Source organism: Theobroma cacao, chromosome 3, assembly GCF_000208745.1.
Source record: "Theobroma cacao cultivar B97-61/B2 chromosome 3, Criollo_cocoa_genome_V2, whole genome shotgun sequence".
NCBI lineage: Eukaryota > Viridiplantae > Streptophyta > Magnoliopsida > Malvales > Malvaceae > Theobroma > Theobroma cacao.
This window is the reverse complement of record NC_030852.1, coordinates 13,926,111-13,941,620: the sequence shown is the minus strand read 5'-3', so window position 1 is coordinate 13,941,620 and position 15,510 is coordinate 13,926,111.

Genomic DNA, 15,510 nt, shown 5'->3' with positions numbered 1-15,510 from the left:
GCTTTTACATTACAAAAAATTATTTACCGATGATTCTATAAATATTGTTTTACAAGAAATTAGAATATTTTATTGAATATTTTTATTTTATTCAAATAGTTGCAATATCATTTTTAATAAATGTTTTAGACACCCAAATTTATTTTAAATCATGAAATATGTGTTTTCCACTCATTTACTACATTTTTAGTTAGGTTCAAAAAATTTTGAGAAAAAATGACGAAAATGCCCCTGTGAGGCCAAAATTATTTTCCACGGTTTTGGATGGGAAAAAGCTTAAAATTCTTTAAAAACGAGGTTTGGCGATGATTACTTACAAAGGAGATGGAAAAAAATGGTACTAAAGCCTTGTGGGGTTCCGGTTAGCACTTCGGATAACGAATGTCTATCAAGACATCACGACGGTTATCACGGGCTTGAGGGGAGTACCGGGTCATGACATCTAGAGATCCAAGATTTTGATTTGATATTGGGTATGGACTGGTTAACTGCACATCAGGCGAATTTGGATTGTTTTAGGAAAGAAGTTGTTTTTCGAAATTCGGAGGGAGCAAAGATTGTTTTTGCAGGGAAACGTCGAGTATTACCGTCTTGTGTAATCTCGGCCATCAAAGCTTTGAAACTAGTGCAGAAAGGATATCCGACATATTTAGCACACGTGATCGATACTTCAAAAGGGGAACCTAAATTAGAGGATGTCCCAATAGTAAGTGAGTTTCCTGATGTAATTCCCGACGAATTACTGGGACTACCTCCTGAGCAGGAGCTTGAGTTCCCCATTGATTTACTTCTGGGTACCGCACCTATTTCTATCCCTCTATATCGAATGGCTCCGGCAAAGTTGAAGGAACTAAAAGTCCAACTACAAGATTTGGTGGATAAGGATTTTATTCGCCCTAGTACTTCTCCTTGGGGAGCACCAGTCCTATTTGTAAAGAAGAAAGATGGCACTCTTCGATTGTGTATCGATTACCGTCAGTTGAACTGAGTGACCATCAAGAATAAATACCCTCTACCATGGATCGATGATCTTTTTGATCAATTACGAGGTGCTATGGTGTTTTCTAAGATTGATTTGAGGTCTGGGTATTATCAGTTGAAGATTAAAGAGCAGGATGTACCCAAGATTGCTTTTAGGACGCGTTATGGGCATTATGAGTTTCTGGTGATGTCGTTTGGTTTGACTATTGCCCCGGCAGCTTTTATGGATCTTATGAACAGGGTGTTCCATCCATACTTGGATAAGTTCATGATAGTATTCATAGATAACATCCTGATTTATTCGAAGAATGATGATGAACATGCTGCCCATTTGCGTATTGTGTTGCAAACCTTGCGTGAAAAACAACTTTATGCCAAGTTCTCTAAATGTGAGTTCTAGTTAAAGGAAGTGGTTTTCTTGGGACATGTGGTGTCCGGAGCTAGAATTTATGTCGATCCCAAGAAGATTGAGGCAATCTTGCAATGGGAGCAACCGAGAACTGTAACTGAGATTCGTAATTTCCTTGGCATAGCCGGTTATTATCGGAGATTTGTTCAGGGATTTTCATTTATAGTTGCTCCTTTGACTCGTCTGACTCGTAAAGGAGTTAGGTTTGAGTGGGATGATGTTTATGAGAGTCGATTTCAGGAGCTAAAGAACCGGTTAATCTTCTCTCCCGTTCTGACACTTCTTGTTGGTGGGAAAGAATTTATGGTATACAATGATGCCTCTAAGTTGGGATTAGGGTGTGTATTGAAGCAGGATGAAAAAGTAATAACTTATGTGTCAAGCCCAACTTTATAAAATATTAGCCATGTCATTCATGTGATTGACAGAATACTTGCATACTTGGAAAGCCTCGAAAAATCGTCAAAAGTCGGTAGTGTACCTAATAGTGCAACTAAATTGAATTAAGCCCCGAACTAGTCCAAATAGAGATTTTAGGATGAAATTGAGAATTTTAAAACCCCAAAATGACTTAAAATGGTGATTCGGAGTTCGAGAACCAATTTGGAGTCAAATTGGAATTTTCATGACTTAGGGGCAAAATGGTCATTTTGCCACCCGAGGTTAAGATGTGAGTGTTGGATGAAATTTTTGACTAAGATTGCCTATTTAGAACATAATTTGAGTTTAAAAAGTTAAAAATTTTAATTCTGACATTTTTTGAGCAAAGGGGTAAAATAGTCATTTTGCCACCCCAAAGGCAAAATTATAATTTTACACCACCCAACACTTGTCCAGCACATGGATTTTACCCAATATTATCATGGATAATTGAGGAAATTTATATGGTGGAGACATTGCTTAATGAGTAAGAATGACACATGGACCAATGGAATGGTGACATGTGTCAAATTCTCATCCATTTAATATTTTTCTTATAAATTAGCATAAAATCAGCCTATTTCTCTTCATATGGACGGCCAAAACAAGAACAAAGGAAGATAAGAAAAACAAAAACCCTAGGTGAAAAAAGTCAAGGGAAAAGTGTGAAAATTCAAGGAAACAAGTGAAAAAAGGTAAGATTTTTCAATTCTAGCTTGTGATCTACATTTCCTATGCATTTTTTTTCATTTTCCATGGTTGAGAATCAAGATTTCATGATGAATCCCATGCTGGCTGGACATGGGGGGAGGAGTTTTGATGCTTGATTTGGTTAGATTTTAAGATATTTTAGTGTTTTTAGTTAGTTAGTGATGTGTAGCATGAAAAACAAGCAAGAAAAATTCATTTTCTTCCATTACCCATCATTGGCTGAATTTTCCATGTAGAGTGTGGATGGTGGATTTGATTTTATTTGAAGTGAATTGGTTGGGAAATGATGAATTATGGTGAGAAAATCAAGTAGGAAAAATCATAGTGTTCATGCACCCACCATGGCCGAAATTCCCAAGAGAAAATGTGAAGATAATTTTATTAAATTTTATGCTATTCGATTTGTGTTTGATGGTTTGGAGAATTGAAAGAAAAATGGAGTTAATTGGAGTTAAATTGGACATATTGGCCAATTAATCGAGTGATAAATCGAATTAGGCCAATACCGTTTTATTTAGGTACACAATTGAATTTGTGTAGAACACCATGTTTAGACGATAATCCGAACAATTTGATTTCCATTTCATGCATCCATATAGTTTTATAACGGTTTAGCACCTATGTGGTAAATTGCTTGATTGTGCATTATGTCTAGTTGGTGAATCCTCCGATAAAGGCAAAGAAATTGTACCCAAGGATCGATAGTCGAAGTACTTTAAAAATTCGACTCTCGAAATAGTGAGTAACCTGATCATCATTTTAATTATCTAAAGTGGTCTTTTTATTCAATTTTGTGAATTTTATGGAATATGAGTTTAAATGGTCGATTTTTAGGTTTTATAAACAAAATGTGTTTAAATGAAATGATTTTATAAATTGACTTGAAATTGAATGATGGCTTTGAAAATAGAGTAATTAAAGACCATTTGATGTATTGTGAATTTATGGTTCTAATTGATTGGCTTATGGCAATATTGGCGTGAATGGCTGAATTTGTATTTGTGTTGACAATGTATAAACTGTTGTTTGCCTTGATAGGCTGGATAATGATAAAATTGCTATGTCATGCTGTTGGATGTTTATTGTACGGTGGGTTTAGCTTGCTGCATTGGGCGGGTTCTGTGGACCAGCCTATTAGAGGGGTACGAAATTCGGTTATCTATGTACCTCAATCGGAGAGGCGCAAGGGTATCTCTTGAGGTACAACTTTAGAGTTCACTTCATGCCAACCCACCACGTGAGGGTGAACTCAGCCAACGCCAAGGAACGGCTATGTTTTCAAAATAAAAACATAATTTATGTGTACATGACTTTTTAACAGCCTTGGCGAACTCGGTTAAATGCCTCAGCCAAGGTATTCCCAAGAATGATTTTGGCAGGAGCCAAGCTTTTAAGATACTCATAAGCCATGTTGATTATTTAAACGAAATGAATATTTATGTTATGAATTACATATTAAGATGGAATATTTTAATCGTCTCATTTACTCGACTTTAGATATTTTGGATGGTGTTTGTTTACTCACTGGGATTATATAATCTCACCACCCTCATTTCCACCCATTTCAGGCTCAGAATAGGCTGTAGATAGTTGATTTCATCGAGGCTACCATTGGATTTGCATCCTTCAAACTGTAGGTTCATAGTCTTTCTTACTTTTGGTTATTTGGGGGCCCATTGGTTATTGTAAATTAAATTTTATAATTTGGTTATCTGTATTACAGTATGTATGAATTTATTTAGCTTTTACACTACAAAAATTATTTACCGGTAACTTTATAAATATTGTTTTATAAGAAAATAGAATATTTTATTAAATATTTTTATTATATTCAAATAGACATAATTTCATTTTAAATGAAGGTTTTAGATGTTTAAACTTAATTTTGATTATGAATTATGTGTTTTGTACTCGCATACTACATTTTTAGCTGGTTTTGAAATTTTCAGGAAAAAATGACCAAAATGCCCCTATGAGACAGAAATTATTTTTTTATTGTTTTAAGTTGGAAATAGCTTAAAATCTATTAGAACATGATATTTGGCAATGATTACTCATAGGAGAAATGAGAAACTGATATAAGTTTCTCAATGCAAACATCCAATTATGATTGGTTTTAAACAAGAAAAACATAGATTTTGATTGAGAAACATTTATAAGTCTATAAATAAATTAATATATCATTTAAAGCAAGTAACAAAGCTTTTGAATGCATGATTAACTTAAAATTGTCTTTTCTTGTCAATGGATAGCATCCACTTAACGTTTCCCAATGCAAACATCCAATTATAATAACTTTTAGACATAAAGTCCAAATATTTCGATTTACAATCATTTATAAGATTGTAAATGAGTTAATATATCATTTAAAGTGAGTAACAAAGCTTTTGATGGCATAATTAACTTAAAAATGGTCTTTTATTTTCAATGGATAGCATCCATTTCATGTTTCCTAATGCAAACATCCAATTCTAATAGGTTTTAAACAAGAAAAGCATATATTTTGATTTATAATCATTTATAGGATTATAAATGAATTAATATATCATTTAAAGTGAGTATCAAAGTTTTCAATGGCATGCTTAACTTAAAATGGCCTTTTATTGTCAATCGATAACATCCACATCACGTATGTCGATGAAAACATCCAAGTATGATAGGTTTTATCCAAAAAAAACATAGATTTTGATTTAGAATAATTTATAAGTTTATAAATAAACTAAAATATCATTTATGGCAAGTAACAAAGCTTTCGACGGCATCATTAACTTAAAATTGTCCTTTATTGTCAATGGATAGCATCCACTTAACGTTTCCCAATGCGAACAGATAGCCTTTAAACATAGAGTACAAAGATTTTGATTTACAATCATTTATAAGATTATAAATGAATTGATATATCATTTAAAGCAAGTAACAAAGTGTAATACCTCTTACTTTGATATGGTGGCTAGTAAAGCTTATCGGATACAAATCGAGGTTAAATAGAATGTTTAAGAGTGATGAAGGGTGAAAGGCATAGCTTGGAATAAAATATTCCACACGCGAAGAAATAATAATTAAATAATAATATTTTTTTTGAGGATGAATTAATGATATAAAAAGTGATTCAAAAGTGAATTGGGGCATAATAAGACATTTTGGGTGCCAAGAAGACAAGTGAAAAATTTTAGAATAAAATAATATTAAAATATTAATATTTTATTCAATGTCAAAATTTTCATGAAGGAGTTTATGGTCAACCTAAGTGGGGGAGAAGAAGAATAAGGAAATTTCAGAGAAAAATGACGTTAATGGGGCTCGTGTGTCTTCATTAAATAAAGCTAGTGCGGGTAAGTAAATATTTAAATATTTCGGTGATACCACGTTGAAGCGTAAACTTGATATTTTATTGATACATGTGTTAAGGAAGAAAAATGGAAAGAATTTGAAATTAAAAGATTATGGGAGGATACAATTAAAAAGGGTGAAAACGTTAGAGGGCAAAATGGTAATTTTACCATTAGTTTGGTCAAAGCTTCCTTTGGAAGCTTTGACTCTTCATCCTTTTCCCATGGCTGGTTCTTATCTTCAGCCAAAAGATATTTTCTCCTCCACCTTCATGCTCCCAACACCATTTTCACCCACCCAACGCCATTTTTATGCTCTTATGCCATTTCACCTGCCACCATGCATTTGAAAAGAAAAATAGAGAGAATCGGCCAAAGAAAGAAAGGAGAGAAAAGTGAGAGGGACTAAGTGATTCAAGAGTAATTGAAGAAATATCAAGTAGGTCTCAAGATTCAAGAAACATAAGGTAAGGATTTTTGTGTTTTAAGCTCACGGTTGGTTAAATCTTTGGAGAAATAATGTGTAAATCATTTTGTGGCAACTATGTGGGCCAAAGGTGTGAGGAAATTATGAATTTTGTAGGGTGAAATCCAAGCTAAAACCAAATGGTAAGCTTAATGCTACAATTTGAAGTCTATGATTAGTTTAATATTATGAGAATGATTGTGTGCAATATGTAGTGTTATGGTGATGTCATGGGTATGGTTGGAAAGCAATTATATTAATTGGAAGCTTGGAAAAAAAATGGATTGTGTGGATATGTGTTGTTAGGAAAGGCTTAAAAGGCTATGGATGTTGGTGCGTGTGAATGAATATTGATGTTATGCTTGGTGGCAACATGTAAATGAGAGTGGTAGTACATGTAGACTTAGAAAATGTTTAATGGAAGTGAAATTATAGTTGCTGCCATATGCTAGGTTATTGTTATGGAAATGATAGTTGAACTTGATAAATATCCTTAGAAAGGATTAATATATGTATTAGAGTTATAAATAAGTTGTTGGTAATTATAATCTAAAGAATTACGTAAGCAAAAGATAAAGGCAACTTTGGTAAAAATGTGTTAAGATGTATATGAATATGCAATGTTAAGTGAGGAAAAGTGGTGATTCTAGCATAGTATAAGTTATAACATGATGGTAATGTTTGAATAAGGAGGAAAATGGGAATGATAAACACTAAGATTATTAGATTTGGTTTATTGCTAGGAAGTGTGCAAATGGAAAATGGACACCGTGGTGATCAACTCAAGGAGAAAACATACCCGGATAAGTGGCGAAGTGATATCCCGCCATTGTAAGGTGAGTGAGGGGTGCCGATTTCAAAAAATTCCATAGCTATATAATGTTATACGTTTTATAGATGTTGCCGGATTTCATTAAATGCAATTGTGGAAAGCATAAGCTGTTAGCCTTTATAGGAGATTTCTAAATGGATTCACAATGATTTATACATTGTTATTGTGGAAAGCATTAGCTGGTAGAACTCGTAGGAAATTGTGGATGCAAGTTGTTTTGAAAATTGTTTTGGATATATCTATAAATGAGATATATACATAAAGTGTTTTAGAAACCGGGAGACAAGCCTTTTATATTGTTTTGCCTTCAAAATCTATGCCATGATTGATTTAGGGTTATAAATGCCTTTAAGAAAAACATAGATTTTGATTTATAATCATTTTAGGGTTATAAATGAGTTAATATATCATTTAAAGTGAGTAACAAAGCTTTCGATGGCATGATTGACTTAAAATGGTCTTTTCTTGTCAATGGATAGCATCCACTTCACATTTCTTAATGCAAACATCCAAGTATGATAGATTTTAACCAAGAAAAACATAGATTTTGATTGAGAATCATTTATATGTTTATAAATAATCTAAAATATCATTTATAGCAAGTAACAAAGCTTTTGATGGCATCTTTAACTTAAAATTGTCTTTTGTTGTCAATTGATAATGTCCACTTAATGCTTCCCAATGCAAACTGATAGCTTTTAAACATAGAGACCAAAGATTTCAATTTACCATCATTTATAAGATTATAAATGAATTGATATATCATTTAAAGCAAGTAACAAAGCTTTCAATGGCATGATTAAGTTAAAATTGTCTTTTCCTGACAATGGAAAGCATCCACTTCACATTTCTCAATGGAAACCTTAAATTATGATATGTTTTTAACCAAGGAAAGCATAGATTTTGATTTATAATCATTTATGAGTTTATAAATGATATAAAATATCATTTAAAGCATCTAACAAAGCTTTTGATGGCATGATTAACCTAAAATGGTATTTTCTTATCAATGGATGGCATCCACTTATTGTTTCCTAATGCAAACATCCAATTACGATAGTTTTAAGCAAAAAAGACATTCATTTCAATTTATAACCATTTATAAGAGTCTAAATTAATTAATATATCATTTGTCATAAGTAACAAAGCTTTTGATCGCATCATTAACTTAAAATTGTCTTTGGTTGTTAATGGATAGCATCCATTTATGTCAAGCCCGGCTCTACAATATGTTTATTATATCATTCCTACATAAGAATACATGTTTGCTTACTTGGGTACCTTGAAAATCGTTAAAGGACGGTATTGTACCAAATGGTACAATTAAGTTGAATTAAGCCTTGAACTAGTCCAAACAAAAATTTTAAGATGAAATTGAGAATTTTAAAACCCCAGAATGACTTAAAATGGTGATTCAAAGTTCGAGGACCGATTTGGAGTCAAATTGGAATTTTTTTGACCTAGGGGCAAAATGGTCATTTTGCCACTCGAGGTTAAAATTGGAATGTTGGAAGAAGTTTTTGATCAATTTTGAGTTTGAGAAGTGAAAAATTTTAATTCCGGCATTTTTTCGAGCATAGGGGTAAATATAGTCATTTTGCCACCCAAAGGCAAAATTGTAATTTTACACCACCCAACACTTGTCCAGCACATGGATTTTACCCAATATTATCATGGATAATTGAGAAAATTTAAGTGGTGGAGAGAGATTGCTTAATGGCTAAGTATGACACATGGACCAATGGAATGGTGACATGTGTCAAATTTATATCCATTTATTTTTTTTGGCTTAAAAATCAGCATAAAATCAGCCCATTTCTCTTCATATGGCCGGCCAAAGTAAGAACAAAGGAAGAAAAGAAGAAGACAAACCCTAGGTGGAAAAATTCAAGGAAAAAGTGTGAAAATTCAAGTAATCAAGCAGTCAAAGGTAAAATTTCTTGATTTAGACTTGTGATCTACCTTTCCCATGCATTATTTTGCATTTTCCATGGTTAAATCACAAGATATCATGAAGGATTCATGGCTGACCGAATTTAAAGAGAGAAGATTTGATGATTTATTTAGTTAGATTTTGAGATATTTTAGTTTTTATAGTTGATTTATCATGTTTGGAAGGAAAACAAGTAAGAAAAATCACATGTTCTTCATGGATTCTTCATTGGCCGAATTTTCCATGTAGAGTGTGGATGATGATTTTGATTTTATTTCAAGTGAATTGGTTAGGAAATGATGAATTATGGTGAGAAAATCAAGTAGGAAAAATCATAGTATTGATGCACCCACCATGGCCGAATTTTCCAAGAGAAAATGTGAAAATGATTTTGCTAGATTTTATGCTATTTGACTTGTTTTTGATGATTTGGAGTATTGGGAGAAAAATGGAATTTAATTGGAGTTAAATTCCACATATTGGCCAATTAATCGAGAGATAAATCAAATTAGGCCAATACCATTTTATTTAGGTACACAATTGAATTTGCGTAGAACACCGTGTTTAGACAATAATACGAACAATTTGCATCCCATTTCAGACATTGGTATAAAGCCTAAATTGGTTTTATAACAATTTAACACAATGTAGTAAATAGTTTATTGTGCATTATGTCTAGGTGGTGAGCATTCTGGTAAAAGTACAGAGATAGTACCCGAGGATCAAGAATCGGAGTACTTGGAATTCGACTCCCGAAATAGTGAGTAACCTTACTATCGTCTTAATTGTCTAAAGTGATTTTTATCCGATTTTGTGATTTTATGGAAAATGAGTTTAAATGGCAAATCTTTATGTTTTATAAGCAAAATGTGATTAAATGAAATGATTTTATAAAATTGTCTTGAAATTGAATGATGGTTTTTGAAAATGGAGTAATTAAAGACTAATTGTTGTGTTATAAATCATGGTTTGAATTGAATGGCTTATGATAATATTGGCATGAATGGTTGATTTGGTAAATGTGTTGAAAATGTATGAACTGTTAATTTGCCTTGAGAGGCTGTAAAATAAAATAATTGCCATGTCATGCTATTGCAAATTTTATTGTATAGTGGGTTTAGTCACTGCAATGGACGGGTTCCATGGACCAGCCTATTAGAGGGGCACGGTAATCCTATTATATTCATACCTCAGTGAGAGGAGCGGATGGATAACTCCTAAGAGTTCACATCACGCCCAACCACCACGTGAGGGTGAACTCAGTCAACGCCAAGGAACGACTATGTTTTCAAAATAAAAACATGATTTATGCATATATAACTTTTTAACAGCCTTGGCGGTCTCGGTTGGGATAGCCCTCGGCTAAGGTATCCCTAATAACTAAGTATGAGAATGATTTTGACACGAGCCAAAGTTTTAAGAAATTCATAAGCCATGTTGATTACTCGATTTATATGAATTGATTTTATTTGGTTGAAATGAGTTGAAAGATGATGAATTACAGTATGTTAAATTATTTTATCTGTCTTCATTTACTTAGCTTTAGATATTTTAGATGGTATTTGTTTATTTACTGGGATTATATAATCTCACCACCCTCCTTTCCACCCCTTTCAAGCTCAGGATAGTCGGTAGATAGCTCACTTTGTTAAGGGCTACAGTTGGACTTGCATCCTCAAAAATTATAGGTTTACTGCTTTTAATACTTTTGGTCATTTGTGGGCCCACATGTCACTGTAAATTAAATTTTATACTTTGGTTATCTGTATTACAGTATGTATGAATTTATTTAGCTTTTACGCTACAAAAATTATTTACTGGTAACTCTATAAATATTATTTTATAAGAAAATAGAATATTTTATTGAATATTTTTATTATATTCCAATAGTTATTAATTCACTTTAAATGAATGTTTTAGATATCTAAACTTATTTTTTATTATGAAATATTTGTTTTCCACTTGCATATTACATTTTTAGCTGGTTTCGAGATTTTTGAGGAAAAATGGCCAAAATGCCCCTATGAGACAGAAATCATTATTTTTTATTGATTTAAGTTGAAAATAGTTTATAATCTCTCAAAACATGATACTTAACAACTGTTGCTCACAAGGGAGGTGCGAAAACTGATATTAAAGCCTTGCGAGGTTTCGGTTGGCATTTCGGGCGATGAATGTCTATCAGGAAGTCGCGGCGGTTGTCACGGGCTCGAGGGGAGTACCGGGTCGTGACAATTAGAGTGGTACAGAGCTTTTGGTTTTAAAGATTAGAGCTTTTGGGTTTAAAGTTGTTTTAAAATTTACAGTGTTAGTGTGGCCTAAGTTAAGTTGAGTTAAGTTAAGTTAGGTTAGGTTGAATAGAGTGCATGCAATTGCATATAGAAACCTACCTGCTCTGGTTATGTGTAAATGATTAAGTAATTACTACTTGGTTGCGTATAGGTTTTGAGGTGCGCTGGTGACACACACACCATGTCTAAAAGAGGCGGTAGTCCCGATACCCTTCATAGTGATAGTGAGGGATCATTAAATTCTACTGTTAGGAGCCGATGACAACCCTAACCAAGTAGTCTAGAAAGTGCTGATAGTAAAAAGGAAAGCTTCGAGACTAACGAGAATTTTGAAAGTGAGAGCAGCTCCGATACTTCGAAAACTGTAAAAGATTTCCTTTTGAAACAACCTCAAGAGTACCATAGAGAATGGGCGAGGAAGGCAATTGCAAAGGAAGGTATTCATCCTAGGAAGGGCGTGTCAGTTGTTCGACACTATCCTCCAGGCTGTGGGATGAATGTAAAGGAACAACAGGAAAAGAATAAGGAGAAAGTAACTATTGCAAATTATCCCTTTAGGAAGGTGAACGTTGTACGACATTTTCCTCCCAATTGTGGAAGAAATGCCGCACCGGTGAGTTATGAGGAATGTAGGAGAATACAACAAGCTTGGATCGAGGAACAAAGGAGAAAATCTCAGGAGGAGGAGAACCCGAAAGAGGATCTTAAGAAGGACTTGGAGTAGAATCTTCCGATAAGATCAGATTAAGATGATGATCCTAACGACATGTAATATTTTCGTAGGATTTTGTACTACTTTAACTCTAGGTAGATGTAGAGTAAAAGAGATAATAGTTATTGTACAAAGAAGTTAATAGTTTGGCTTTTAAAGTGTGTGACTAGAATGCATTATAAAGTAGTTGTTTAAGTGACTGGAGGTATATGGGAATCTTTTGATAGGATAGAAGTGGATTAGCACTATGACTATTAAGGAAAGATATTTATCTTAGTGGCATGTTTGATCATCTTAAGAATTATTAAAGACTGATGTGGAAAGTCATTAATGATTCAAGTAATTACCAGATCTAGCAATGAATATATTTTGCAGTACTAAGAAATGGACACCGATTAACATGATAAACTTTTGGGGTGATAACCCTAGATTTTGACGAGGTATAAAAGGTCATTTGAATTGATGATGTTTGTTGGGAATTATTACTTATCATAGTATGTGAGTTTTTGATATGATTCCAAATGCAAAGCTAAATAAATAAAATTCTGGTTTATGAGACAAATTGTATCAGAGAAGATGATTTCCGAGCAAACACATTGAACTAGGGGACTATTTTATAAAAAGCGAGTTCAGTGTGTTGTAATTGCACAGGATAATGGGAGACAGTGCGGTAAGACTAACAATCAATCATGGAGATGTGAAATTGGGAATCTTAATTATAGTTATAATTCGAAAGGATATGGAAGAAATCAATGAGGTTCTAGATGACATTTTGAGTGATTAATGTGATAAAGTCAAAGATTGTAAGCTTAAGGGTGAAGGAAGTATAAAATGATACCATAACACTATAGGAAGATAATCTAATACAAATATGGTCCATTAGAGATAAATGATGGAACTTGAGAAAGATAAATTCTTGATTAATAAGAACTGCGAGTGTAAAGTGTGGAGAAAGACACTGTTTTCGTAGTTATTATATTGAAAGTCAATAAAATTATTGGAGTACAAGACAAGGAAGATAATTAGATATGGACAACAATAAATTTGAGGAATGTTGTGGATAGAGAAAAAATTATGTGTGGGGTGGTATATTTATCCTGAATTCATTACACCATATGGAACGGATGTTTAAAGGTAGGATTTCATGAATGATGATGAAAGTCAAAATATTACATGAGTTGAAAGTATTAACTTGGCTTTAGTGTGTATGACAAGCAAATAGAAAGTACCTATGCTTATGGAATTCATGATATATGCCTAGAAAGGAAACCTAATGGTTGAGGATGATTGATGTAGTGAAATACCCCATACTTTGATATGGTGATAAATAAAGTTGATCAAATGCAAATTGAGGTCAATTAAAATGTTTAAAAGTGATAAAAGACGAAAGGAGTAGTTTAGGATAAAGTATTCCGAAAGTGAGAAAATAATAATAAAATAATAATAATTTTATCGGAGGAGAATTTGTGAGATAAAAGGCGATTTGGAAGTCAAGTGAGGCATAATAAGGTATTTTGGGTACCAAGGAGACAAGATAAAATTTTTAGAATAAAATAATATTTTATTAATGAAATAATATTAAAATATTAATATTTAGCCGGATATCGAAATCAATCAAGAAGAAGGATCATAAGGTTGATCCAAGTGGGGGAGAAGATGACAAGCCCGACTCTATAGAAATATTTGTTATGACATACATGTGATGGATAGCATGTTTGCATGCTAAAAGAGTCTCGAAAAATTTACAAAAAAGTCGGTATTGTACCTAAACGTACAACAAAGTTGATTTAAGCCTCGAACTAGATCAAATAGAGAATTCACGATGAAATTAAGAATTTTAAAGTCCCATAATGGTTTAATATGGTGATTCGGAGTTCGAGGATCAATTTGGAGTCAAACCGAAATTTTCGATATCTAGGGGTAAAATGGTCGTTTGCCACTTGGGGACAAAATGGGAATTTTAGAAAAGCTTTTTTTGGCCCCATTTGACTTATTGGAGTATAATTTGACTTATTGGAGTAGGATTTGAGGTTTAGAAGTGAAAATTTTTAATTTTGGTATAATTTGGAGTAAAAGGGTAAAATGGTAATTTTGCCACCCCAAGGGCAAAATTGTAATTTTCCACCACCAGGACATTTTTCCAGCACATGGTCTTCTTTTATCCTCATTTTGACCATTGAGTAATTGTGTGGTGGAGATAAAAAGGATTAAAATTTTAAAATTTTAAAAATGGACCAATAAGAAAATGCCATGTGTCATACCTTTATTATTTTATTGTTTCTTTATAAAAAGGCATAAAATCAGCCCATTTTCTTCATATGGCCGGCCAAGCAAGGAAGAGAGAGAAAGAGAGGAAGAACAAAGGGAAAAACAAGAAAACCTAGGTGAAAAATTCAAAGAAAAAGTGAAGAAATCAAGGAAACAAGCTAGGTAAGTTAGAATTTCTTTAGTTCTCCTTGATACCTAGCTTACCCATGCTTTTGTTCTTGATTTCCATGGTTGAATATTGAGTTATTATGATGAATTCAATTCTGAAAAATGGGTTAGGAGAGAGAAAATTGTTAGATTAATTTGATTTTAAGTTATGTTAGTGTTTTAAGTTAGTTTAGCATATTTAGGAACAAAACAACAAGAAAAGAATTTATTTTCCTCCATTACCATTATTGGCCGAATTTTCTAGGGAAATATTGGCTGATAATCTTGATGTCTATTTGAGGAATTATGATGAATAATGATGAATTATGAGCCTAGAAAAATAATGGAAATTTTCAGAGCAAAAATATGAATTTTTACCCACTAGGGATATTTTTGTAATTTACTACCGGGACTGATAAATTGAATCTCATTCACAGTCACTAAGGTAATTTAAGTATAATTGGAGTGTAGAAAGTGAGAAGAATTGATTTGGAGTTAAATTAGGGATAATAGGCCGAATTAGGTCAACACCTCATTTAAACGGTAGTTTGATAAGTTGTATATCATATCATGTATATATACCGAGCCTGAATTGATTTTATAATGATCAAGCATTGATGTGATGAATTATGTATTGCACATTGCGGATAGGTGGCGAGCAAAGTACACTGGTAAAAGTACAAAAATTGTGCTTGGAGATTGGGATTAGGAGTATATCGACTCCTAGAACTGTGAGTGAACTTATTATCGTCTTAATTATCTCGAGTAGTTTTATACAATTATGTGATTTTATGAAAAATGGGTTTAAATGGTAAATTGCTATGTTTTAAGAGAAATTATGATTTTATAAAATGATTTTATAAATTTTTTGGAAAAATCGAATATTGGTTTTGAAAATAGAGTAATTGGAGACTGCCTGCTTATGTTGTAAATTTATGGTTTAATTTGAATGGCTTATGACAATAAATGACCATGAATGGCTAAACTAATTTTGGTGTTAGAATTATTTAT